We start from the raw sequence: 26,648 nt of genomic DNA, 5'->3' as shown, positions 1-26,648 counted from the left end.
TCTTTTGTTTTGTGTTGAAAGAAATTATGGACTGATAAAGAACTACTATTTAGAAATTCTTACTGCATTGAAAATATAGGCAGTTTGCTAGTGTAAGGAAAAGCAAGCTCTAAGTCTTCCAGTGTTTCCAAGATGCTGTGCTTTATGGAAGAACTGCAACTGCTTCACGTGTTGTAAGAGATTATCTTAAACCCCACGAAGCATCAACAGCATTTTAACTGAATGGCCACACAGAAATCCAGACTTTAACACTGAATTTGTCTGATAAACTTTTAAAGAGGATTTTTGTGATCTACTCACAGAGTTTCCTTAATATGATAAGATAGCTTATTTTAAAAAGAAATCACAAAGCAGATGGAAGAGCTGTGTGAGTCTGCAGATGCTCTGTCTCCACTTCAAGCTCCCCAGTCAAACTCAAAGCCTAGCCAGTTTGCCTCCAAATTCTCCAGTTGTGAAAAGAAGATCTTGAGAAAGTTGTGTCTCCTGTTTTTATAGCCAGACAGATTTTTTTTTAACTGAGAAAATATTTTCAAGCTTCATTTAAATCCTTCAGAATGAAGGGGGAAAGAAAAAAAAAAAGAACAGGGAATAAGGATAAATAGTCACAGGAGAAACCAAGAAACAAAGAGAAGTGACATTCCCACTTAAGAGTAGCAGTGTTGGCAGAATAGCCACCAGAATCTGAAACAAAAGATTCTCTAAAGGTCCTATTGCTGCTGGCAATGAGCTTGACCTTTATTTACTCATTTTTTTTCCATGCTATATCTTTACAAATCTTTCCCAACCTTTACTACTTCTTCTGGACTTTTGAAAATCACCATGTTTCTGGCTTTTGTGTATTATAAACCTTTTCAGCCACATGTAATTTTAAAATGTGTTTGTTTTTTATGTGTCTCAGGCCAAGAATCAAACAGCCATGCTTCCATTAAATAAATAATGTTCAATAAATAGTGCTTTGGTAATCCTTATAAGTAGTGCACTGTTGACAGAGTAGAGGAGTTTGACCATAAATGAACAGGGTTAGAATATTCAGAGAAGCTGAAAGATGCAGGAGTTCAAACTGTACTGAGAAAAATTAGAGATGAGTCATCTGTGGAACATTCCACTGACACCCACTAGTCCCAATTTCAATGCGTCAGTCAGAAAAAAGTACCTGAACATGAATTCCCTGTTTATTCTTGGTTTGGAAAACCCCAAAATCCTACTGATGATGTTCACAAAGCCAAACTTCTGACTTCCCCAGTTTATTTTCCGTGGAAACTGCTATTATATTTAGCATAAGCAGGTTAATATGCAATTGTAAGTCAGGAAGCAATTTGTGATTCTATGATGTCACTACTCAGATAAGAAGCTTCCTATTAAGGAAGGTCTTTTTCCATTATTAGGATTATATTCTTCCTACCAGACTCAAGCATCCAAGTTTCTGTCATAGGTGAAGGACAAAGTAATAAACCAGTTGAAGTCAGCACCCTGCTGAGTGGAAGATTTGCCTGTTATAAGGTGGCATTCACAGTAATCTGTAATGTAGTCAGGGTTGTAGGTAAAGTTTTTAGATTAAAACCCTAATGCAAAACCACCTCAAATATCAGCAAAGTCCAAATATTTTTTATAATCCTTCTAACTGCCATTGGAATCATGCATTTTGTATAGTTAATGAGTTCTTCTGACACCATAAATGTTTTTTGGTAAGAACGTATCTGTAGCATATTTAAAACCTTTTGGTGCATACAATTTTTGGGGCCAGAGTTGATAGTTGGAGATGTAGTTAATTTGTGATGAATTCTTGTTTCTGGTGTTTAAGTCTTTGAATGTTTTTAGGCTTCTTCACATGTGCATGCATGCATACACATACTGGAAATTCCAGTATTACCTGCATAAGATGTGATCTTGTCCTACTGGTGAATATTGACAATGCCATTATTTTTTTTTCTCCCAGTTTTCCACTCTTCAGATAGAGATCATTGAGAAAAAAAACAACCAAACACCACCACCACAGAAACAAAACAAAGAACCCCAGAACCCCAAACCAACCAAGCAAAAAATCCCAAACCCAAATAAAACACACACACACACACAAAAAAACCCAAATAAACCCCCCAAACCAACAATAACAACAATAAACCAACTGAAATAAAAACAAAGCAAGAAAACCCTCAAACAAAAACACCCATGTAAAAAAATAACCCCAACACAAGTCCCTATTTGTGATTATATTTTTTGTCAAAATCTTGTCAGGTTAACACAGTCATAAATAGGTGATAAGTACATCTTTTCTTTAGAGTGGTGGGCTCCCATTTTAAGCCACTTGTAATTAAACAAATTTAATGATTTCTAAATCTTTCTGAAGAGGCTAGCTGCAAAGCTGTCATTGTGAAAGTACTGAGTGGGTTTGTATTATTCAATTCCCCTCCAATCTCACCTATTAGTAACTCAGTAAAGAGAAGGGTGATATAATAAGCCTTAGGCTTGTGTTCGAGCCTGTTCCCAACAAAAGTCTTTCTGTATTTAAAAGAAAATGCTAGAATAATAGGGGCCTAAAACAAAAGCAAATTGTAGTGCAGCAGCACATCTCAAAATCCTTGCTCAGTCGCTAATAAAGCTCAGCACAGGTTGAGCACAAAGGGTTCCCTTGCCCTTGCTCGGATGAATTAGCCTTTCACATGAGTTCGGTGAGTGGAAAGGGGGAAGGGCACTTGGTGCGCAACAACAGCAGGAAAAACATAAGAAAGATCCTATTCATAAGCAGTGGCAATTGGAGGGAGTGAAACTTTAGTGTTTGATGGGGTTTTGGTTCAGAATTCAAGAACTCTGAGTCCAGACATACATTGTAACCTGGGCACTACTTTGGAACTGCAGTAAGCTGGTGCATTCATTACTAAGGCAATTAGAGAATATTTACCTTCAGAGATGATATATTTGGATAGTTTTTATATCATTTCATCATTTAGTTTCTTTCTTTTTTTTTTTTTTTCTTTTTTTCTTCTCCCCCTTGCCCCAGTTATTTCCACAAGGAATACTGCACATGTGGGCAGTCCTGCTTAGAAAAAGAGTAAAGAAATCATGCTTGGCTGACCTTTTTCTTACCTACTCTGAAGACACAAGAATTTGACGCAAATATCACATTTGCACTAACCAAATCAACACTAAATGCTCTGTGAAGTGGATTGAATGTGTTTTTTGTAGCTGAATACAGCTTTCTTTGAGTTTCTTTTTGGGGCACATCGCCTTTGGCTAGGCTGAGCACAAGTTTTAGTGTCTGGCAGGGTACTTTGTGATTCTGAAGTTCCCTCTGAAGACAGTGTCTAGTCTGTCCACTTCTGAGCAAACAGAAAATAAAACCCCAGGACACAGCACATTAAACCCGCGAATGTAGCCCACCTCTGAAACACAGAAAAGTTTACATGGAGTTGTCTGCTCTAACAACCTTCCTGTGATGCTTGGAATATGAAAGTGAGATTAACAAGGCAACTATTTTACTTTCTCAAAAAATGTGTAATAGTAACTGATCTGACACAAAACTCTCTGAAGCCGTTTTAGCCTGGAAACTGACCCTAGAGACAGCGCTGCTCTGTTGATCAATACTCACTGCGCTACTCTGATCCCTCTACTCCTGCATCAGAAGCAGCATTCAAGAACTAGAGTAACAGGAACGCACACACTGAACAGTATTCCTCTGAGGAGTAGTGACCCCTGATTAGTGCACCTCTGTCCAGGCTGTCAGCACATGTAGTTGTCTTTTGGATCAAAAAAGAGGCTTGGGAGAGGGTCAAGCATTGAATAAAGAAAAATAGCTTAAGGAATTGTGCTCCTAAATGGATGTGTTGTATCTCTGCATAGCTTTGCTACATGTGGTCTAGGAAGTTTGACATCCCACTGTTGTGGTAGGCCTGATAGGCCCAAAATAGGCTTATACATGTGCTGCCTGGCCTAGGCATGTTTTTCTGTTCTACCAGGGAGGCAAGCGCAGGAAAAGGACACAAAAGAACCTGGAGCTGCTGAGTCTGGCCTGCCCGGGGCCCTGTGGTAAACAAGGTACACACTCTTAGCTTGTGCAAGGCCTGTGCTTTTCCCAGGTTCAGGTAAAAGCAAGCCTATGCCTTTGCCTACTATGGTAAAGTTGGGCTAACTGCCATCTTGATTGGCTCTTCTGTGTCCAAAGGGCAATTAATCTTGGCCCACATTGATAAAAGACAATACTCAGGTGAACAACCTGCTTTGCTCCCCTGTTTTCTGCTGTGCTCGGCCGTTGCCTGCTGTAATTACCTCTTGCCTTATTGTTTGCTGCTAAACTCCACTGCCACGAGTTACCAGGAGCAGACCCTGGATGCCTTCATGTGATCGGCCTGTGCGGGCAGTGTGACATCATGGTGAGACTGCACAACATCCTGCCTCTGCACCTGAAAGTCCTGCTTAGAAGTCTTGGACATACAGATCATCCAGAAGAGCCAGGAGATAAGGTCAGAGATTGTCTGTGTCCTTTCCCCAGAAGCCGAGAAGAATTAAGTCTCAATGTCCAACAAGACAGAGTCCCCTGAAAGCGTTTGGCCACTGTCTGGACTGTGGTGAAGCCCCACAAGTGGGTAATAATAATTTGTGAGTAAATGCTTAAATGCTTCTTTGTAATTCTCTACTGCCTTCTGCCATAGAGCAGAAAGAGATCCTTGAGCCCACCTACTGGGCCAGCAGTATATTGACTGCAAGCAGCATTTGACCGCAAGCGGCATTTGACTGCGGGAATCTTCTCATCCAGTTCAATTAATGTTTATATATTTTGCTGGTAATTACTAGATCTAGATATTATCCATAGAATGTTTCCATGACCTTGCAAGAACTGAAATATTATTAAAACTAGTGGTCAGGGGTGGTGAGAGTTCTGAGTAGCAACATTAACGAACAATACTAATTTTGGAAAAATAACACCTCACATTAATTAATTTCCCCTCTACTACACCCAACTAATGATAATATGGGAAGGTGTGGGGTGGAGGAGAGGATTTTATCAGATGTGGTGCCTTCTTTCTCAGTTGGCATAAAATTATGCCTGTTTTTTTTGATCTAACAGGCTCCAAGAAAGCTTTCTCGTAAGTGAGACAATAACGTACGCTCGTGTGTTAGCTGTCAAACTGCACTGATTCCTCTCACATATCATTGGAATATAATTTTGTGGGCCAAATGATGGCATTGGTTGTACTGATATGTCCCAGGTTGAGGCTATAGGGTTAAAAAAATTTCTGGGGAGTAGAAGATTGTTATTCCATCCCATAATTCTGCTATCTTGTTATAAGCTCACAACAAGGTCAGTTTGCTCTCCTTTCCTCGTCCTCCGCCCTGTGTGTGTGGCAGGAACCACTTTATCGGGAACATGTAAGCAGTAGGCCTCTTTGGATGGCAGAGGCATTGGGTTGTGGGGAGAGGGGTAAGGATTGGACCACTGGGGAGTGTAGATTTGGGGTTTTTTGGGATGGGGAAAAACTCAAGGGGGTTTGCCATGGATGGGGTAATTGCTTTTACAATGTCTAGCTCTGTATTTCTCTCTATCTAAGTATAATTCTGCTTTTTCTCTCCAATTTGATTTGAGAGTTTAATTTCTGTCAGCTCTCTTTAAAAAAAAAACACCATGACATAATATAACTGCCCTTAGATTGTTGCCTTAGAAAGATCAGTGTCATGGCTCCTTATAGTGGAGGTACCCTTACTAAAAACATTTCTCTTTTATTTTCAAACAGAGTGAAAATCAGTGAAACCACACTCGTGTGTTAAGATCACCACATACAGCTAAATGAATTATTATTTAGGACGGGACTGCGCTTTTCATAGCAAGGATAAGAGGGAACCTTTGGGTATGTAGTCATAGCCAACTCAAGCTACACTCTGTTTCCAAAATGTGAAAAATGTTTTGCAAATATCTGTACATAAAGATTTCTAACTTCCTGATAATTGAAGGCAATGCTTTAACTCAACCTTTTAGGCTGGAATCCTGGCATTATCGATAGTGCCATGCAGACATACTCTGACTGTAGATTTTTCATAATTAATTAATACCTGGAAGCCAAAAATCCATAGATATCTGCCTTATATGTGCAGGGATAAGTGAGGTGAAGATTATGGCAGTCTTTCCATTGCAGGCAACAGGATGCCAATAGCTTAACCAGCAATGCTATCACAGCTCACCCCTAGTCCACAGCCAGAGCTGCTTAAGAGTTACAATGGCTAAAGTTTTCTGCTTGCCCAGAAAAGAGACTCATGAGAACTGCAGTATTTGTGAACAGTAGTATTGACTGTTAGAGTTTGCAGAATTATTATTTTCTCTTTCCAACAAATTAAAGAGCATTGTGCTTTGAGGACATCTGTTTTGCCCAAGAATGGTGCGGTGCTTCTGTACTGGTTGTGTAAGAGTCATTTAATCACAGCAATTTGCACTCACAGTATTTTGGACAACGTAGTAAGCACTGAAATAATACATCCTACTTGGAAGCCTAAAGCCTTCCAAGGGATGTGATGAGTAATCATAGATTACAGCTCTCATTCTGACCAAACAGGGATCTGTCAGATAAACCACACATACACAAAAAAAACCCAAAAAACCTAAAAGGCAAAAAATGTAGAAGTGGCTGTTTCAGGTGGATCTTTGTCCACACTGCACTGTTCACTGAACAGGATGGACTCTTTTAGTATAGGCACCACTGTGCATTTCACTGTCTGATAGCATCAGGCCCAGCAGTGCTTCAGTGCCAAGAAGGTAAAAATCATGTGTGGCTACTCTGTGAATCTCTGCACCTTGTCATTTAGCTCACAGCAGTTGCAACTTTTGCATTGTATTTGGATGTCAAAAAAGGTCTCCATATTAATTTTAGGAGCTATATTGGACAAAATGAAGTCAACAGACTGATGAGATCATCATATACACTTCTCTTGATATCTCTCTAGATTAAAACACACAGTGAACTTGGATAAGATGGAACACTTGTTTTGATAATAGTGGGGTTTCAAAATGCACCTTTTCCAATCTCATTTCTGCTGTTGCATTCAGTGAATGAATAAAAGCTTGAACCACAGCTTTAATCAATGATGCCACATTAAGGATATCTTCAAATCTGTGTCACTGTTTGCTATCCACCAAAAAATACTGTTGCTGTTTTTTCCACTGCTTTGGCACCTCTCCAGTTAGAAAAACACAAGCCTAATATGATATTTTATAGCATCATAAATGCTGCTAGCATCATTGCACACAGAACCTTTAATTTCATATGTTAACCCAAATCAAATTCTCATATTTTAACAGTTACTATGGGTCAGTAACAATCGATGAGCATTGTGATTTTCATAATGAATCTCATACTTCTGTGCTAAGCACAAATATTTTTAGACTGATTACATTTTAGAATTGTAAACACATTTAGGATTAATATTAATATTATGTGGCACCAGTTAGAAAGTGATCTGTTGCACGAAGAAGGTCATGTTTTCATAGTGTCACATTTATGCAAGGATGAGGCTAAACAATTTAGAAATGTGTACATTGCTAACAGGGCACAGAAGAACCTATTTATGGAATGGTTAAAATGGAGCAAATGGTGTGGATTCAGAACATTCTGATTTACACATGGATTGAGTTTCACATTTCCTTTGAGGCATTAGCATAATTAGGCAACATTGGGAAAGTATTTGCACTGTTCAAAAGTTATGCTACATCTCCTGGTGATCCAAAACAGGGATAACTTTTGTTGTCCTCCTTACTCATAGAGGACTAACCTGGTAGCCAGTCACTAACACCAATACTGTTTTATCAATATTTACATATACATATGTTTGACATTCGTATAGTTAAATGTAATCAAGGATTGATTAATTGTTTTTGAGGGGGAGATTGATTTAGATTATTTGTTTACCTCTGAAGGATTAGATTATTACTGCTGATTTCACGGAAGAATTACATGATACTTGATAGAATAATATGATGAGAAGTAAGCTGGAGCAGAGTTACCTAAAGTTACTTGAAGAAACTTGTAGTAAAATAGTTATCATGACATATTCTGTTTCAATATGTATTTCTGTGGATACCTCTTTTGCATGTTAGTTCAAGTTTAGAGAGTTTTTCTCAGAGCTGTTGTTCTTCCTAGTCTTTTTTGAATAGAATGTGTACTGAATATTTCATCAAAGACCAAGTCCTGCAGCTCATTTGATGAAAGTACAGGAAGACAAAGTACAGGCATTACAGTAGGAAATCACACAGAGCCTTTATTAATGGGACTATGTCTGTTTGAACTTGTGTGTATAGAGAAATGAGGACTGGTGGAGCAATATGGATTTGGGCAGTAGTCACAGAAATACAGGACTCTGGGAGACCAAGAAAAACCCAAATCTGTCTCACCAGACTGAAGCAGGCTGGCTTGCATCAGCACTATCCATGTTTGTTGCTTGTTTAGTCTGTTCTTAAAAACACTTGGACAAGAATGACTCTGCTTTATCACTAAGTAACCCATGCCAGCGTTACACAGCCTTGATTACTGCTTTTTGGGGTTTCGTGTGCCTCCATTAATATAACTACAAACTGTGAACTCAAAGGCATGTTTGGAATAGGTAGCAAAGTAAGTCATTGAGTCTCAAATGATTCTAACAAAAATATATTTCTTACAGTCAACTACTTTGTAGGTCCTCATGAAAAATCCTGAGCAGCAGTAGTTGCTGTCCCCTTCAGTATACTCAGTGTAAAGGAAATGGAGACGTGAAGCAAATGAGTTGCATCACAATTCTTGGACTGAAATTTGGCAAGCAACTTCTACATCTTACCTTTTTTTGTTGTTATTGTTGCGGTTTTGTTTTGGTGGTTCTTTTTGTTTTGTTGGGTTTTTGGGGAGGTTATTGTTTTGGTTGGTTGGGGAGTTTTGTTGTTTGGGTTTTGGGTTTTTCTTCATAGAATTACTGTCTTTACAGGTTGTGTTGTGGAGACAATATTCTTAATGTTTGCTTTTATAACATGTTGCCAGAATTTCCACCCTGAAGTGTATTGCATTTTCTTAGTTCTCCAATTGGAGAAGTGTCTAGATTTCTAACTGGTCTGTGAGTTTGGGTTTAGTTGAAAAGTTGTTTGGGTTTTTTGTTTGGTTTGTTTGGGTTTCATTTTTTTTTGTGGGGTTTGTTGTTGTTTGGGGTTTTTTGGGGGGTGGTGGTTGGTTTGTTTTCCACAAAGTGACTTTAGTAATCACATGTTAGAATATTCTACCATGTCTCCACCTTCCTTCCCATATCTTAGATATCCTAAAATATCCAAGTGAAAAGATCAGCACCTAAAATGCATTGAAGAAAGAGGGAAAAAAAAAAAGATAGCTGAGATATTCTAATAGCAAGTGTTATACCATTTCCCTACATGCTGTATGTGGTTTAGATTTGACTTTCTGGTTAAAATAATTTGTACAAGTGTGGGGTCTTTATTAAAAGTATATGTGGCATTTTTTAGTAAAAGCAGATTTTTGTGTATGATTTTAGCTCCATCAGAGGTTGTATTTTTTTTACTATAAAAAAAAAATTTAAAAGGACTTGCTTTGAACTGTCCCTGCTTAATGTTACCATGAAGTCCTATTGAAAGTGTATCAGTAAGATAGAGCAGCAGCACTGTCCCCTCTGTTACCTCAGCAGAAGATCTTTGTAGCGGTACTGCTAGTTAAGCTAAGCCATGGGAATGATGGATCTGCAGGCTCAAGGGGGTTAATGTTAACAATGAGCAATTATTATTTTTGACAAGAATACCAAAGGGTTTCAAGATGACTCTTCTAACTGGAAGCAGATTATAAGTTGAGTTTTATTACTAACTGTCAAGCATAGCTGTCGAGTATATAAAAGTGTGATACAATAAAGGAAGATCATTTTATTATAGTAAGAGACAAAGCAGAGATTGAATTATAACCTTTTTTGTGGTTTTATTTTCCAGTTACCCACAGGAAGAGGGAGGCAGAGTCCTCAGCATCTTAAAAAGGGAAATGGGGGGAGCAAACATCCGGGAGAGGACACTTTCCTACAGCAAAAAGCACAGTATGATTTTAATGAAGTCAGCATATGTGGATGTCTGTGGGTACTGGTGTGTGACTTCCGTGTCTTTCTTGCAGCTCTAATGTAACAATGTGGGAGTGGGACAATGTGCCTCCACAACTTTCCAGAGAGCAGTTCTCTGGCTGACTGATAATCACAGCTACAAGTGACATTTTGTTGTTGTTGGTTGGTTTTTAGCTGAGAAATGTTCTCCTCTGGCCTGTTGGTATGTGTTGTAATCTTGATCTTAGAGGTGCTGGTCTTTGTCAGAGCTATTATTCAGACTGCCTTTCTCTGATGAAAGGCAAAAAAAAGTTTACTGGAGACAGCTCCACCTCCCATTTGTTTTGTGTGTGCCTGTGGTAATAGCTAGTAAGTCTTGTATCTGCTGAAAAGAAACAACCTTCTCTCTGGACCAGGGCTCAAGCGTTTTCTTTGGCTCCTCATTGATTGTGTTTACTGAAACACCAGAGGCAGTTCTGATCAAAACGTTTTAAGTGAAATAGTGCAGAACTGCATGAAGGCTTGAATCTAGAACCAAATTTCATTAGCTGTAGAATGGGGAGGAGAGGGGGGGAGTGAGCAAGTAGAATCCCATGTTAAAACAGGTTTTTGCTACTTGCTCAGCTTACCTTTACATAGAAGGGAAGTCATCTGCACTCTTCTCTGGGCAAATTTGAACAAGATGCAGGAAGTCAGCAGCATAGACAGAACATGAAAGAGTGCTAGATTTTTTTTGTAATGGATAGAGTGATTACATCTATTGTACCAGAGATTGTTCTGATATCTTTTCATTCTGTCCCATTACTCTGCTGGAGATCCCAGATCTCTTCTCTTTTGGTTTTCTTTTTATTTTCTGCAAACTAATGAAAAAAAAAAAAAAAAAAGAACAGTTTGAAAAGCAAAAATCCCTCCACATAATTAATGGCTTTTCTGACAGTTAAAGATTCATTTACTTATTATGGTAAATAAAACTAAATTGACAAAATAAGCTGAGAAAACAAGCATTTATACTTAATCCCAGTTTTTCAAAATGCCAAGTTAATGTAGTCTTCACAGATGCCAGCCTCGCCCTGAATGCTTTTTGAAGCATTTTCATATTGGTTGAATTCATAACAAAGAGCAGATATGTGGTGGTAAAGGGTGGAATGCCCAATGTTTCTTTATGTCCTGCTAAAATTTTCAGTTACTTCTTTCATTTACTAATGCCCAGTACCTCAGACTTCTCTCATTTCTTCTTTCCAGCATAATATGTAGGGGCTGATTATAGTGGGATCCTTTAAACCCACACATACACACTATGTAAACCTGTTCACTCAGTCTAGTCTCAGAAGAGCCAGGGAGATCTACAGAGCTAATGTCTTCTCATTTGTCCTGAGTAGTAAGGTCAGTGCAGCTTCTGCCACGAGTTACAGAAACTGGATAATTCTCCCTAAGACTATTACAGTAGTCTCCCAGGGACCTCTGTCTCCCACAAACTTCAGCTGCTGAGAATTAACACGGAACCAGTTGCTCCATGGTTCATACCAGATTCAAAAAGCTTGGTGTGAGAGGGATGACAGGAGGTGCATTACCTGATACTACTGAGACTACATTTGAAAACATACTTGAACCACGCCAAAAAAATCCTCTTCTGTAATACTGCCAACTAATAAAAATGTCTATTGTGTTATCTGCAGGCTGATTCCTCCTCACAACGGATGTTCAGCACTGACCTCTTACAACCTTTGCCTCATCTTTAGTTAGTTTACTCACCTTTTTTTGGTAGCTCAGTGGGAGTATACTGTGAGTCTGGAGTGTGTAACATAACTATATTTTCAGGTGCCAGACAATACTTCAAAATCCAGTTCATAAAAGTTCAGCACTTTTCTGAGGGTTACATGTTTCCAAACAGAGAGGTAGAGGTAGGAAGCTGTCTGTTACTCACTGACCTATAATGAAGAAATGTGCTTTGGCCTTTCAACTATGGGTGGATGTCTTTAGTGCTTCCTAGACACCATAGTGATGATTTTGCATAGACATGAGCGATCATCTGCTTGGAAGCTTCTGGCTGAAACACAAAACTTAAGTAATATTTTTAAGATTTTCCATTTCTTGTCATGTGGATCATATTCTTGTTATGCAGAACAGGCTTCAGATGTCTCAATGTCACTTTTTCAGGCCTGTGCAGAGAGCTGTCAGCAGGCTTCAATTGTGCACAGACAAGAACAGCAAGAGGTTCTGCGGGGGCTCAGAAGAGCATAGTCTCACATTAGATGAAAGCAGAAACATGGGACGGTCTGTTTCTATCTTATGCAGGTAAGTAGAGGAAGAAGGAACTTTTGCTACAGCTGCTGGGTAAGATGGCATGTTTTATTTTGTGGTTAGATGGTGAAAGGCACATAATACTTCCAGATCAGACTCTGGAGGGTCTTATAGGTGGCTAAAGATCCTTTCATGAAGGCTCCCCACTTGATAAAACTGCAGAAATTCCCCAGCTGTGATCTTGGTGGGTTTGTTTAACCTTTGCCCCGTAGTACCCTTCATGAAAAATTGGTAGAACACTGGGTAAATTCCTCAGATTTTGGTACAATAACGTTTCCTGCCTCACTCTCTGAGCACACGTCCATGTGCTCACGCACACTCAGCGGCACACACACGTATCTGTCTATATATAATCTCCAGCGGAAGCTCATCTACAGGGGAAATGCTGGCAATCATTAAGAAAAGGATACTGCATGCTCCAGCAGACGGAATACATCTTTTTCATTTAAAGCAACTTTCCCCCCCCCCACCCCTTTACCACCAACTTGCTACAATTAGGAGGTTGTTGGAGAGATATCAATTGAGATTTGGGAACTGTTTTCTGGAACTGTTTTGAATTAAAATCTAATTGGTAGCTTTCTTTGATAACTACTTTATTGTTGGGTGCAGCTAAATGGGAATCAACCACAAAGGGAATTCAATTTTATTTGTCATTAATTTTAACTGGATTTCACAAATTATTTACATATACAGCATTTTCCCTATTTGTTCTGTGCTGGTCTTGAACTCCTGTTGGCAGCACTTAGACTGATGTAGTCTCACTTTCCCATTTACTTATGCCGGTTTAGAATATTCCACATTACCTCAAGTACAGGTATGAGCAAAGTGATGAAGAAGCAAAATGTGGACCAAAATGAAACTTCTAGAATTTTAGGGGAAAAATGTGAAATTAGCAGCCCTTACGACTGAATTTCAGTGTTTTTTTCCTAAAACTTGTTTGAGTGTTGTGGTCAGAGGAAAGAAAACTTACACTGAAATGTGTGATCACAACAAAGCAAAATTCTGAGAAGCTCAAACTACACAGGAACCATGTGAAAAGTCAAGGGTCAGATGCACAGTCAGGTTACCCCAGCTGAACGTGTTTCCAGGAGGACACCAATTGAACCATGGCCATGTGTGATCACTAAGTAAGTGTAAATGTGAGCTAATGGAACATACCATATGAAAAAGGGTGAAAAACAACTGTAAATAAGTGTTGGAAAGATTAATGAGTAATTTTATGGAAGGAAGATGAGGTACAAAAATTGCAGTAGAGATGTAACCTGGGCATGCAGGACCCAAGCCAAAGCACATTTGACCAAGTCCAATTCACCCTATGGACTTTGGCCCATGCCCATGGAATGTAAGAGAAAAGAGCCAGTTAGGAAGGCCAGAATGCTTACAAAGGAAACAGTTGATATTTGTCTGGAATTCATTAAGACTGCCATTATTACCAGAAAATGGCAGGAATATGTATTGAAAACCTCTTCTCTTGGAGAAGTACAGTAGAGGTTTGTTTGAGTGTTTGAAGTGAAATGCACTTCTGTTCAGCAGCGGAGGAAGAGAACACCTTGCTAAATCACTGCATGGCAGCCTGGTGTCTCCCTTCTGACTGATTCAGGAGTAAACCAGAGTTCATGTAGTGGGGCATGACAGCTGCAGAGTTGTACTTTTCCCATGAGTCCCTCAGCAGAATCACAGTGGTGATACTGAAGACACTCCACCAACACAGGAAGCTTGGGAGGAAGCTGAAGTGACACTCTGGATTGAACTTTCCTGAGTGAAAAAACAGCTGTACCTGCACTGCCCCAGTGCTGTGCGTGGTGCTGCCTGAAAGCCTCCTTAGAGTTGTAATGCGGTTCCTGCTGTCATAAACTTTCAGTTCTACAATACATTGCTTCTCTCCCTGGTTTATTTGCATTATTTCCATTGTGGTCCCACTCCAAAAAGCATTTATATAGAAAGGCAATCTCCTCTCTTTAGCTGATGTGCCCTGCAAGTGCTGTAAGTCAAACAGGTTACTGACTTGGGTGACTCAGTTCTCAAATTCTTCTTAACTGTGATTACATTTCAAAGAGAGACTTCATTTATATGTCTCTATATATCAATATTGCAGGCTTATATACACACAGCTGAGGCTAAAAGTTGATCATGAAACCTATTTTTTAAATTTATTTATTTTTTAAATACTGATAGTAATGTATAAGAAAAGACACTAGTGGTTGGAAAGTAAAGTCATTTCACTTCTAAAATAAGGAGCTATAATTTGGAAATTGCTGTGAGACTGTAACTATGAACTACAGTCATATGGTTTTTATACTTCTCAGATGGAAATTATACATATCAATGTTGCCTTGCATTAACTTGAAAAGTATTTGTCTTTTAGAAAACATTTTTTTTTCAGGATGTTTAATTACATTGAAATGGATTTTGTCCAAAAGAGAGATTCCTCTGATAGTTTTATAAATTCCTGACTGTGAACTTCAGCATTAGAAAGATCTCAAGAACTTGGAGATTGACATTTAAATTGCTTTTTCATAAGACTTCATGCTATGTGTTTAGGAAGCATTTCTTGCTAGCTGTCTTCCCTCATCCAGTCTCTCTTTTGCCATTGCACATATATAGCCACAGGTTAGAAAGGCAGCGTTGGATCAAAAGGGTCTTCTCCTTACCCTCTGGATAGAGGCTCTTTCTCCCAGGAGGATGTGATAAACTGTCTGTAAGTTCTCTTGTGGAAAGGTATGGTTTGAGTGACAAACCGTGGGGTTCAGTCTTGCCTTTGTTGTAGGAAGGTATATAGCAGAAAGAAGGCCACTAGAGACTTACCTGTTCCCTAAAGGTTCTCCCCGAGATTCCTGTGTGCAGACTGCTCTGCAGCTGTTGCTGTGGTGCGAAGTGTTAGACTTCTCAGACTATTATAGCCACAGTGTGAACAGTTCTGGGAACATAAAGGATACGAAGAACCTGATGGGGAATAAATGTCTCTTTTAATAAATGGTATTGCTGCCAGCTTCATAAAAATTGAGAAAGAGAAGGCATTTCTGAACAACATTTCTAAAGGTTAACAAAAGAAGAGGTTTTGGGCAACTTTTGTTGCAGAAACCCAAATAAGTTCTTTAAGACATTACTTTAACATTTCACCTTGGATTGTGAAAGATGAATCAGGGCAGACATCAAATTCTCTATAGGTGACAGTTGCATAGTTCTGCAGAAACCTTGGACAGGGGAGAAAGGACTCATCTTCACAGAGCTTAAGCACTGCAAGCTTTTTAGAAAGAGAGTAAAGCTATCCCCTGGCCCAACAAATCCCTGTGTGAGGGCCAGACAAAGTCTCCACGGCAGAACTTCACCCGAAGCTGGTGTTTGGGACACCCGAATATCATTTCTCTCCTCAGGCCGGCTGAAGCCATCTGTCCCGGGCCAGCATGCTATCGCGCTGCCTTCCACCAGAGTGTGCAGCTAAACAAGACTGCCTTCTGCTGCACGGGGCTACGGGCGGCTCCAACAATGCAGCCAGTCCTCAGCGCTTCTGGGCTCAATTCGGTTATGAAAGCGTGTTTTAAGGTGGGTAAAGCAGTATTGAACACAGGCGCAGAGAGAAAGAGTAATCTGTGTCCAAAGTATTTTTAAGTAAAAGGGCTTAAAAATATCAGTGCTGACACGTCGGCTCTTTACCTCCTCTTGTTTTAACCTATGACTGATTCATCAGTTGAAGTGTAAAGAAACAGATCTTATTATGGTAATTGATTCTCAGGGGCTATTAGTGTAAACGTAAATGCTCAACATAGATGTTATGTAGGTGGGTGTTAGAGAGAAAACATAAATTGCCAGCAGTATAAGGCAGTCTGTTCATACCATAGGGTGAGAAAGTGAAGGATGTTAGAAATGAGAGCCTCAGAAATACCTCCCAGAGTTGGCTGGGAGCACAGTCTCCCATTGTGAGTAATTATAAGAAACACACTGTGTAAGAGTCAATTCTGGTCTTTTAGTTCAAGAGGGGAAAACACTTACTTGAAAATAACAGAGGTTTCAGGTGAGATGTCAAATAAAGGCTTACAAGAGTTAAACACCTGGCTGCCATTGACCTTTGATGGGAGGCAGGTACACAGATTTTTACCTTTTCCTGCAAACTGTTGGAACTTCACATTTGTCTCCAGTCCTGGAATAGGAAACTTCTTCTTCAAAGGAACTGTTATTTTCGAACCACAGAGAGCAAGAGAACCACATACAGCGAAACCCAAAAAATGTTGTTCTGTTTGACCTGCCTCATGAAAAATTCTAAAATTAATTCCATAATATTAGGAGAAATAATGAAAACTATTGGTTCTTGCCTTGGTTTTGAACTCTTACAATTTATGCTTTCCATGTTTTCTTTACAAGTCTAAGGCTTTAAGACATACTTTGGTTTTGCAGCAAAATTTTACATCATCGCATGACTCCAGAAATCAGATCTTCCAGGGAAGCAACAAATACATTTTAAACTGTGATAAAATTAGGAGACTAAATCATACTGTGTCTATAATTCCTCTAAATAGTCTGGAAAACGTTAACCTACATTACAAAGAGCATGTTGTTTGTGAGCATCTGCCTCAATGGTGGCTGCAAGGTGAAGGCTCCAACTCACTCCTTGTCACTGCTGCCAGGTGTGAATGTGTCTGCATCCTGACACAGAGTAAATGTGGTCAGCCCCTGCATTTGGGCATAAGAGCAGGAAACCGTCTTTTAAACCTCTTCCCCACCTTGCATACAATTCAGAGTCCTCTTCAGAAAGGGCCTCAGGCAAAACTCCTAGGCAGTACAGGATCAAACCTGTACTTAGTAGGAGATATTTTACTTCCTTATTAATTTGGAAGTGTCAGTTCCCAGCAGCAAGCACATTTTATTATGCTGCCTTTTTATGAAGATGTGAGAACCACAAGGAGTCTGGGATTCTAAATTCCTTTCAGATCCTTTATATATATATATATAAAAAAATAAAAAGGCCCAGATGTCACACAAAACATTTCAAAAACTTTATTTGAAAAACATTTTCTTTCTAAATGGGAGCTGGTGCAAAGCACAATTAAACATGTTTTTTTAACTAAACATACTAGTTTATATCTTGTGGCAGGGAAAAATAAATACATAAAAATAAAAACAATCTGAGACTCAAAGTTAATCATGTTGTGCCAGCTTGATTCAGATTCCCTGATGAAAACACAAGCATCCTCTCCTGCTATAATCTCAGATTCCTAAATATGCCCTCAGGACCAAAATCTGCAGATTGAAGCCTCAGTCTTGCGTTTGGCAGGGAACACATCTCAAGCTTGTGCAATTCTGTTGGTCACCATTCTTGACTACTAAAGCATCAACCCAAGCAACAACATCTGTGAATGTACCAGGAGAAGATTGCTGTGTATCCAGCATTTGCAAGGTGCAGTCTTCTGCTCTGGTAGGGCGTAAATCCTGCCGTGCTGATTTAACACTTGCTCTCCTACTCCTGTTGTGGGTCCCAGAAGTTGAGTCAGATGAGCAAAGCCTTGAGGGCTAGGAGTTTAGCACCGTGTGTCAAGTGTCTTGTGCTGCCTCTCAATGTGCCTGCAAATGAGGCATGAAGCTTTGAATTCTTTGCTCAGAACAATGGTGCTAATGTCTATTGGTCAGTTTGATTTTCAAAATGAAGTATTTAAAGAAGGGTGATTTAGAAACCTTTTGGGCTTTCTGCATGGAGCCTTCCTTCCTGGAGCCTTCCTGCCTTTCCTCATTCATGGCTCATTAACTGGGAATCCAGGCTGCCACGTGTATGCAGCTTGCCATAGTAGCTCAGCAGCAGCATCTCCTCTCTCCTTCCCTCTGCCTGGAATATATTGTATTTTACCTCGGGATACTTATCATGAGTTTGAAAGCATCTTTGGTACAGGAGACTTACTCAGGGATCAAAAAACATCAGGAGTACATATGCTGGAGTTTATGCCAAGACTCCATAAGCATAGTTAGAATTTTTCCTGTTTTTCACATTCTTCTTTTCAAAGTTCTGAATGTTTAAACTGCTTAATTCTGTGCAACTACTTCCTGTCGACCAAAACTCCAAAGAATCTCAGGGAATTTTCCCATTTAAAAAAAATCAAAATTAATATTAATACAGAAATTAATATTCATCATTCATATCAGATGATTGATTTCCAATACACCTTCAGAACTGAACAATGATTTCTGCACATTTACTTTAGGACATTTTAGGCTTTCTGGAGTTTTTGAGACAGGTTCTTTTCTAACGGGCAGTCTACTCAGAGCCTGTTTCCCCTCTCTTTTAAAGGCAGTTACTGTGTTTGACTTCTCCACTCCTGTGGGACTTCCACCAACCTTTCCATATTCTTGAAAATGATAATTTCTGGTTCAGAGATGGCCTTGACTTGCTTTAAAAGAACTTTAAGGTGAATTTTCTATCAAGACCTACTGGATGAAATACATCCAACTCATCTGAACAGACTTTAACTCATGCGTTTCCTGTTGCAGACTCTACACATCTTCCTCTATTAAAACAAAAAAATCTTTGCAGCTAAACTTTTTGATGAAAATGAATTAAAAAGACACCTCCATTTCTTCCTTTTTTCATCCTAAGTAATGAATACCTCCTTCCTCTTTTCTTTCCTTATTTGTAATGGATTTTTTTCCTCTCTCCTTATCACCTTGTATTTGTTTTGATAAGGCCTTTTCTGCTTCAGCTTTTTTGTTCTAAACCTTACATGCCAGTCTGTTTCTTTGTACACATCTTTAGCTTTCACTGCTTTTATTCTGTTCATCTTTTTTTTTCTCTTTTGACTTGAACTGTAGAAGTCCTGAAGCTTCATTTTGTTACTTTTCCTCTTTTTCTCCTCCATTGGGCATGATGGCTCCTATGCCTTTAATATTTCATGTCAGAACCTCCACTTTCTCTGAAATCCTATCTTCCACAAAATTTCATGGCCAAAAAAAATCTGACAGATCCCTGAGTTGGTCTGCTGTCCTACTCTGCTGTTCTCACTACCTTTTTTTTCTTGCATATCATGAACTTTTTTGACTTATGTTGTAGAAGGCCAAAATCAGCCTAAACATGTCCTGACATGTTTTCTGCTGTCCCTCCTTCTGCTGTTGGGGGAAGCACCATAGGAAAGGAAGACAAAGGCCTGGTGCCATCATGTCTCATCCAAAGTTGTAAACAGGGTACCTGTACATGTTTATACACTTGTTGGTGTTTTGCCCTAAAAGGGTAAAAGTAGGCCCTCACCTACCTAATCTGGTGAATTTTGGCAAACTGCCATTCTGATTGGCTAATCTGTGGACAAAGAGCCATTAGTCTTGGGCTGAATTAATGAAAGAGATGAGCAGGTAAAGACAGCATGCTTCTGCCTCATTGCTCTCTGCCATTGTACCTGCCATGCTCTGCCTGCTACATAATAACAAGCCCTGATACTTTGGGTTTATCTACCTGGAAGCTTGCTGTGCCTCAAGTTTATCAGAAGGCATTAAGTGCCTCACAATGTGGTAAGAAGTGCCACTGACATTGTGCTCATCTGCACATCTGCAAGACATCCTGTCTGCACCTCTCTAAACCTCTGTGCCAAGTCTGCAGTCAAAGAGGAACCAGGATCAGGTCAGAGATGGTCTGCCTCTCTACCAGCACCCTGCTAGAGCCTGGGAAGATCTAGAAGCCTTAACAACTATTAAGACACCAACAGAACACCCTGCAAGTGTTTGGGCACAGTCTGGAAAGTGTAGCTAGCCCCAGGAATGCAGAGATAATGTTTTGTGAGTAAATACGTGAAGTCTCTCTCTACCTGAACCCGAGTGCCTTCTGCCTTAAGCAAAGGGAAGCTGCTCGAGTCCCCCTAGTGGACAAGCAGTGCAGTCAACTCCAAGAACCTCTCTTTCCAGTTCTAATAGTTTGATGCTTGTTATATTATTGCTAACTATCTCTTAAGTGTTCTGGATTCCCTGTTTTTCATCTGTGTAATGTTTTTCATGACCGTGCAAAGAACCTGATTAAAAGTAAGTTATGCAATGAGATTAAATATATTAGTATAAAAAGTAATAAACTGTATGAATTTTAAAGTAAATCCTGGCCATACCATTACACCATATCTACCTTCAGATTTTTTACCAGTCACTCCCACCTAGTTAGAATCAAGTCTGCACTGTTGCTCTGGAACCTTTCTTCACATTCTGAGACGTGTCTATAGTACATGCCCAAAAGACCTCTTTCTGTGTTGCTATTTTGCCACAGATACGTGGGTAATTAAAGCTCATCCACATCCAATACCTTCCCTATTACTATGTCTCTCTCTGTTCAAATAAGTGAAATTAATCTCCTTCATCATGAAATTGTGCTGTTCTTTTCCTGATTTATCTATCTCATTCCAGGACTGCAGGAAAAGTGAACTAATTATTGGCATGTATTGAAATGCTTTTCATTTCCCACTGCATCTCCTGCCTGAAAATATGCTATTTGGGACCTGTGTTGTCACCCTGTGATGTGTTCATCTCTGCACACCAGTAAGTGGCCCTTTCATTATGCTATAAGGTTTCAGTTTATTTTCTATTACTTGCTCCTCTTTTGTGTCTCTTGTGATTCACCTTTCTCTCTAGGAAATGATATTTTTTAGTGACAAGTGGTCTTTTACCATCACCTTATGTCAAGCTTTGTTTAAAAGTTCCTAACTAGACTGATAGGTCAATGCCTTCAGATGAATTCCCTGAATTTTCAGAGCAGACAGTTTGCGGAACAGTGCTGTTGTTGAAGATAGAGCTCTAGTATCAATATAAACTGCCTCAAGGTATTCATCTCTTTCCCTGCTTGTTCTGATGGTCGCTTCTGGAAATAACTGGAAGAACTAAAGATTTTATAAACACAGATAAATGTAATCTGCTCAGCTTAGAGTGTGCTTAGCATCTCAGACACAGCACCATGGTAATGTGGCGAAGAAGCATGGAGTGGAAGGGTAATGGCAACTTCTTAAGCAATCTCAGTTATGTCTCAGCTCTAATTTAAATTTCCAGACACTCAAATAAATTTGACAGAACCAAATAACAATTTATAGAGTACCCTTCCCTCTTCCTCCTTCTTTCCCAAGAAAAAAGAATTAGATGTAGAGAGAGGAAAGGTAAGCACACCCATATAAATAAGTCTCACTCAATTTGGAAGTTCAAAAAAGAAAAGTTTAACAATAAATTAAAAAGGTATTTGAGGTAGGGAAATTACAAAGGTATAGGGAAGGGAAAACAAATACAAAATGTGTAAATACAACCTGATTTTGATGGTGATGGACGTGGTAAAATGAAGAGGAACAGGATGGTGATGCTGGTAAGCAGGGAGGCAGGGAGCACAGAGAGAGAGAAGAGGAAGTCCCCCTGCTTTTATAGATCTTTAGACAGGAAGGGGGAGTGGGCTAACCATCACCTGGTAGTGTTCAGACCCACCCCTGGGGAGGAGTCAAGAGCACCTAGGGTGTCAGGTCAGGTTCAAGGTCACTCCCCCTGGAGGGTTAACCCTGTACAAGTTAAAAGAGATTAAAAGTGATTCATGAAGCAACCTTCAATACTGCTTAGAGATGTAGGTATTACCATGCCTAAATTCTTCCTGGGATGACAGCTGAAGATATCTAAAGTGTAATGCAGTGTAAATTGCAGTGTAACTGCCCTTTCCACCTGCCAAGGGTTTTTACTGAAGAGTTCTTTCTTATATTAGGCCATTCTTGGAAAAGACACAGAGAGATAGTAGCCTTTTGAGTACACTGAAATAGAAGGATCTTCCTTCCCTTTCCCTTTCCCTTTCCCTTTCCCTTTCCCTTTCCCTTTCCCTTTCCCTTTCCCTTTCCCTTTCCCTTTCCCTTTCCCTTTCCCTTTCCCTTTCCCTTTCCCTTTCCCTTTCCCTTTCCCTTTCCTCTCAGGCATGGTGGTGAGTACATTTTGATAATCAGTGGCATTTTACTATAGCCTGTTCTGCCATTCAAGTTTCATCTAATAGTGTTAGTTGTGAGTCACCTGGTATGTGATGACAAAACCAGGTAAGTACATCATGAAGTTTCCGTTGAGGCTTTTATGTTATTGCATTTAAATTTTGTGAAGATTGCTGGATCTCTTCCAGTGTAAGGCTGGATGCTGCTGGCATTTTTTCAACCTACTGAGAAACAAACTCAGAATGTATGGATGACCATCAAGCTGGAAGTGTCCTTTGTTTTGACAGAATAGAACAGTAATATCTGAGCTTATAGCGGGACAGAGTTCTGAGTAGATAGTAGATAGGAAGATTTAAATACCTGGCATTTTTAAAGTGTTTATTTACTGTGTCGATACGATGAGGAGTAGCTTTATTTTGTCTTTACTCCTACATGTTTCGGTTTTCATTAGAACCACTCTTAGTGTAACAATGGCATTTTTACATTTGGCTCCCGAGATGGTGATGTGGAACAGAAATACACATGCAGGTTTCATGTTTGTTTCTTTGTCAATTATTTTTTATCTTATTTGCATCCATGTTGTCTCTCTGTATGAGCATCCCTTGAACAACTGATGCTTTCTTTTATTGGATTCTATTGTGCTGTCAAGCCTGGTTTAAAACACACTAATCTCATAGACACTTACAATTATGAAGGTTTTCTGAATTCGCAGGCATATTAAAGATGTGTAGGTATCAAATTAGCTGAGAATCTCAACAAACTGCACTTAGAGCAAATAGCCTACTTTTAGAGAAGTAGGATGCCTTTAAAAGTCACCAGTTGTTTTGGAAGCACTTTGTCACATTTATGAAGCACTGCATCACATTTATGGCACACGGTGTCATGATAAGTTGTCCAAAGTGCCTGTCAGCTTGCCTTACGAACGGAAAGAAACCCAAACAACTCACAAGATTACCTTTAAGAGCACTAAGCAATCTTCAGAGGTTAGTGTGTTGTTTTTTTCCATTTTCTGTGGGACTCAAGCAGTGGTGTTAAACCTTCTGTTTCTCTAGTTTAAATTTTTTTTTCTCAGTGTAATTTAATGGAAATAGACCTTTTTTAATTTTCAACCATGAGAAGTTATAAATAAAGATAGTTTTTAAAGTAAATAACTTTTAGCAGCTTTTTAAAAAGCATGCAGCTGCTCTAACCTAAGAGATCCTAGTTAGCTCTTTTTTAATGCAAGCCACACAGAGGTCAAAAAATCTAGAATTTTTTTACTGCCTTTTCACACTTAATGCAAATTCCAGCAATATATTCACGTTATTTCTTTAGGCCCCTTCAGAATGCCAGCAGGTAATTGAGTAATCCGAGCTAATGGCACTCACGTCAGGTGCCTAAAGAAATACCCTGAGGATGACATTTGGAGACGACTTATCGTATACTCCTGTTTCATAACTAAGAGGAAGATGAAACTGTCAGACATGCAAGGAGTAATATGAAAAGTGCTAATAAAAGCATTTTTTTTTTGCAGAGGATTTTGTTCAGCTTCACTCCTCCAAAGGAATCTATTCTGATTTGCCTAAACCACCATTGATGTGTACCACAAACTGAGCAGAATAGGCAACAAGGTGACATTTCACAGCATCTGGGAAATACACTTATTGGGACCATTATTTCCCAGATTGAGAGCTTTACTCTTTATTTTATTGTTGAAAAGGAAGTGTCTACTTCCAGGGTTAAAATAATGTTTTAATAGCAGACTCCGTCATAAGAGCTTAGCCAGGAGAAAAATAGTGATCTTTGTGGCTGTGTTAGCTAGGGGAAGTTTTGACATGTGAATCATTCTTCCTATAACCATAGTTGCTAGACTGTAAGAGTGATGATACTAAACTGACTTTCTTACTATGGTTTGCAAAACCATATTAAAACAAAACTCAGAGTGTCAAGGGCAGGAATATGAGATGTCATTGATAGTTTTAGTTAAACAAAACAAAACAAAACAAATAGACCAAAAAAACCACAACAAAAACAAACTAATGTTTTATTTTGTCTTAGGAAGGCTTCAACTCTAATTCCATAAAGCACTTTGTTCTAGAGTGTGTCCTGCACAGTTCTGGAACTTCTGTGTTATGGCCACTTCTGACAGTTTCTTCCTACAGTGTCAGCTGTTATGTTCCCAGAAAATGCTGTTTCTTATTGTTTGAGAGCATGTGAACCAATTCCTGTCTATGGGCAAGGATTTTATCTAAGAAGATCTACATTTTCCAGACATTGAAGCTAGATAGAGTCATAGAATCAGTCAGGGTTGGAAGGGACCACAAAGATCATCCAGTTCCAACCCCCCTGCCATGGGCAGAGACACTCTACCCTAGATCAGGCTGCACAGAGCCTCATTCAGCCCGGCCTTAAACACCTCCAGGGATGGGGCCTCAACTATCTCCCTGGGCAACACATTCCAGGGTCTCACCACTCAGGGTGAAGAACTTCCTCCTCAAGTCCAGTCTGAATCTCCCCACCTCCAGCTTTGCTCCATTCCCCCTAGTCCTGTCACTACCTGATAGCCTAAAAAGTCTATTTGAGGTTGCTTGGTTTTAGCTTTTCTGTTTGCTTGCCCACTGAATGGTTCAGGGCCCTTGACGATCACTATCTGGTTTTTGTTTCCTGCAAGCCAATTCATAGAAATGCTTTCTATACAAGGCAAGTGGAGATATGACCTTCCTTATGCATATCAGTGTGATAAAGCCACATGCATTAAGTTAGGAACCAGAGATTAATCGGGGGAAAAGTCCCCAGCATTTCCTAGGAAAACTCATTTAACCAAACAGATAAAGGAGCAAGTGTTATCTTTGAAGTTTTGCTAGTGCAATCCTCTTCCATTGAGGGGTAAGGACACCAAATGTTTTACTAGATCTAGTTTTTGAGGTCAAACTTGCAGTATCAAAGACCACAGCACAATTAGCACTTAACTGTAACTGCTGTAAGAGCACTTTGTGGTCACACTGCTCTGCCCTCTCTTTCGGCCATTCCTGTACCCTTCTGCTCCATATTTACCTGCACCTGTCTCCCCATTAACACATCGTTAAGGCACACACCTGCTGTGGTTTTACTTAAACCCTTGCACTGCAGCCATTAACCCTCTATACTTCATAATAAGGCACTCAGTATAATAGGAACACTGAGTGAGGTTCATTAATGAGTCATGCAGCCAATAAAAATTGGCTTTGTATAGTGTCTCCTTTTGGTTCAAATTCTTCACACCCTCCCTTTTTAATAATCGATTGTGTATTAAATATGTTCTTTAGGAAAAAAAATGAGTCCACATGCATTAAATCCAGCTGAAACAGCACAGTTTTGAGACAAAACACTAATAGATAGAAATCCAATACATATTTATAAATGGTAAGAAAGGCAACAATGAAACCATAGCTCGAGGGCTAAGGAGACCTTACGTCTGCCCGAAAGTTTGTCAAGCATTTGCAGCTTCACCAGCAAATTATGTTATCTGTATATGCTACTTCCAAAAAACAAACTGTATATGCTTGGGTCAGGATGTACATAGACCTCACCACAGTTTCAACCATGCTGAAGTAAAACAGAATAGAAGCAAAGTTCATTAATATTTGCAGCAAAAGAAAGTTGGCATGTGAGCAGTTAGTGTGGTTGATACAAAGTTCAGAATAGAAATTGTCGTGGCAAATTCTCCAGCAGTTTCACCAAATTTGTTTTAAAATCTTCAATTACAGTGTGACTTGATTGGGAAGTTAAGCTGGATAGGCAGAGCAAGTGATTGCTCTGTAACTGTGTAATGAAGAAATACCACAATCCATTATTTGATCATAATCCTATGACCTACCACAAGGAAAATCTAAGCTCTGGAAATTCTTTTGGGTCAGAAAAACTCATTTTCTTGATAGACAGCTACATAAAGCTATTGAATATGCTTACTTCAATAGTACAGTAAAAGGGATCCTCAGATATATCCATACATTTGATCAGAGACTTGCTGCAAATCACATTAAATGGCCACAAATCAGTGTTTCTTACTAGACACCCTTACAGGAGGGTAATTTGCTGTGTAATTGCTTTTCATCGCTTCTTTATCATGGACTGTTGCTTCCCTTGGTCAGATCTCTTATACTTACACCACAACAGACACGAGAGTTGCTCTTTCAAATTTCATAGTGCTTATGTTGCTTAGTAGAATACATCTGTGCCTATGCATAAACTTACTGTGTGGGAAAATCCGAAGAGCTCTATGCCAGTTGCATTTCAATTCTAATTGCAATTCTTATTTTAGCAGCTTCAGATGAACTTTAATAGGAGGCCTGGGTTTTACAGGGATCAGCTCAAAGAGGTTAAAATTTCTGCAACTGTAGTGAATGTAACATTTGCTGTTTAATATGCACAAAGCCCATTTGTCCCACTGTGTCTAAATAGCAATTT

At 39.3% G+C, this 26,648-nt stretch overlaps 3 long non-coding RNA genes across 4 annotated transcripts in view; 2 read left to right on the top strand and 1 right to left on the bottom strand.

The window, feature by feature from the left end:
- Window positions 1-4,028: 4,028 nt before the first annotated feature.
- On the top strand, window positions 4,029-10,012 carry LOC135186164 (uncharacterized). Of its 2 annotated transcripts, none has more exons than XR_010306744.1 (3): window positions 4,029-4,457; window positions 5,727-5,840; window positions 9,929-10,012. It is a non-coding gene; the product is annotated as an uncharacterized LOC135186164 (long non-coding RNA). The 2 variants fall into 2 exon arrangements; XR_010306743.1 differs by lacking the exon at window positions 9,929-10,012 and adding an exon at window positions 9,254-9,333.
- LOC135186165 (uncharacterized) lies at window positions 9,893-10,889 on the bottom strand. Its single transcript, XR_010306745.1, has 2 exons — window positions 10,659-10,889; window positions 9,893-10,012 (listed from the first exon to the last, which is right to left on the bottom strand). It is a non-coding gene; the product is annotated as an uncharacterized LOC135186165 (long non-coding RNA).
- Window positions 10,890-11,337: 448 nt separating this feature from the next.
- The window catches only part of LOC135186163 (uncharacterized), a 30,933-nt gene continuing 15,622 nt past the window's right edge, over window positions 11,338-26,648 (top strand). The window contains exons 1-4 of the long non-coding RNA XR_010306741.1: window positions 11,338-12,094; window positions 12,187-12,324; window positions 15,705-15,873; window positions 20,689-20,820. This is a non-coding gene — a long non-coding RNA (uncharacterized LOC135186163). The remainder of the gene's footprint in view (window positions 12,095-12,186; window positions 12,325-15,704; window positions 15,874-20,688; window positions 20,821-26,648) is intronic.

This window comes from Pogoniulus pusillus, chromosome 24 (assembly GCF_015220805.1).
Source record: "Pogoniulus pusillus isolate bPogPus1 chromosome 24, bPogPus1.pri, whole genome shotgun sequence".
In the NCBI taxonomy this organism is placed as follows: Eukaryota; Metazoa; Chordata; class Aves; order Piciformes; family Lybiidae; genus Pogoniulus; species Pogoniulus pusillus.
Note: the sequence above shows the minus strand (reverse complement) of the source record. Positions and strands in the feature narration are given on the sequence as shown.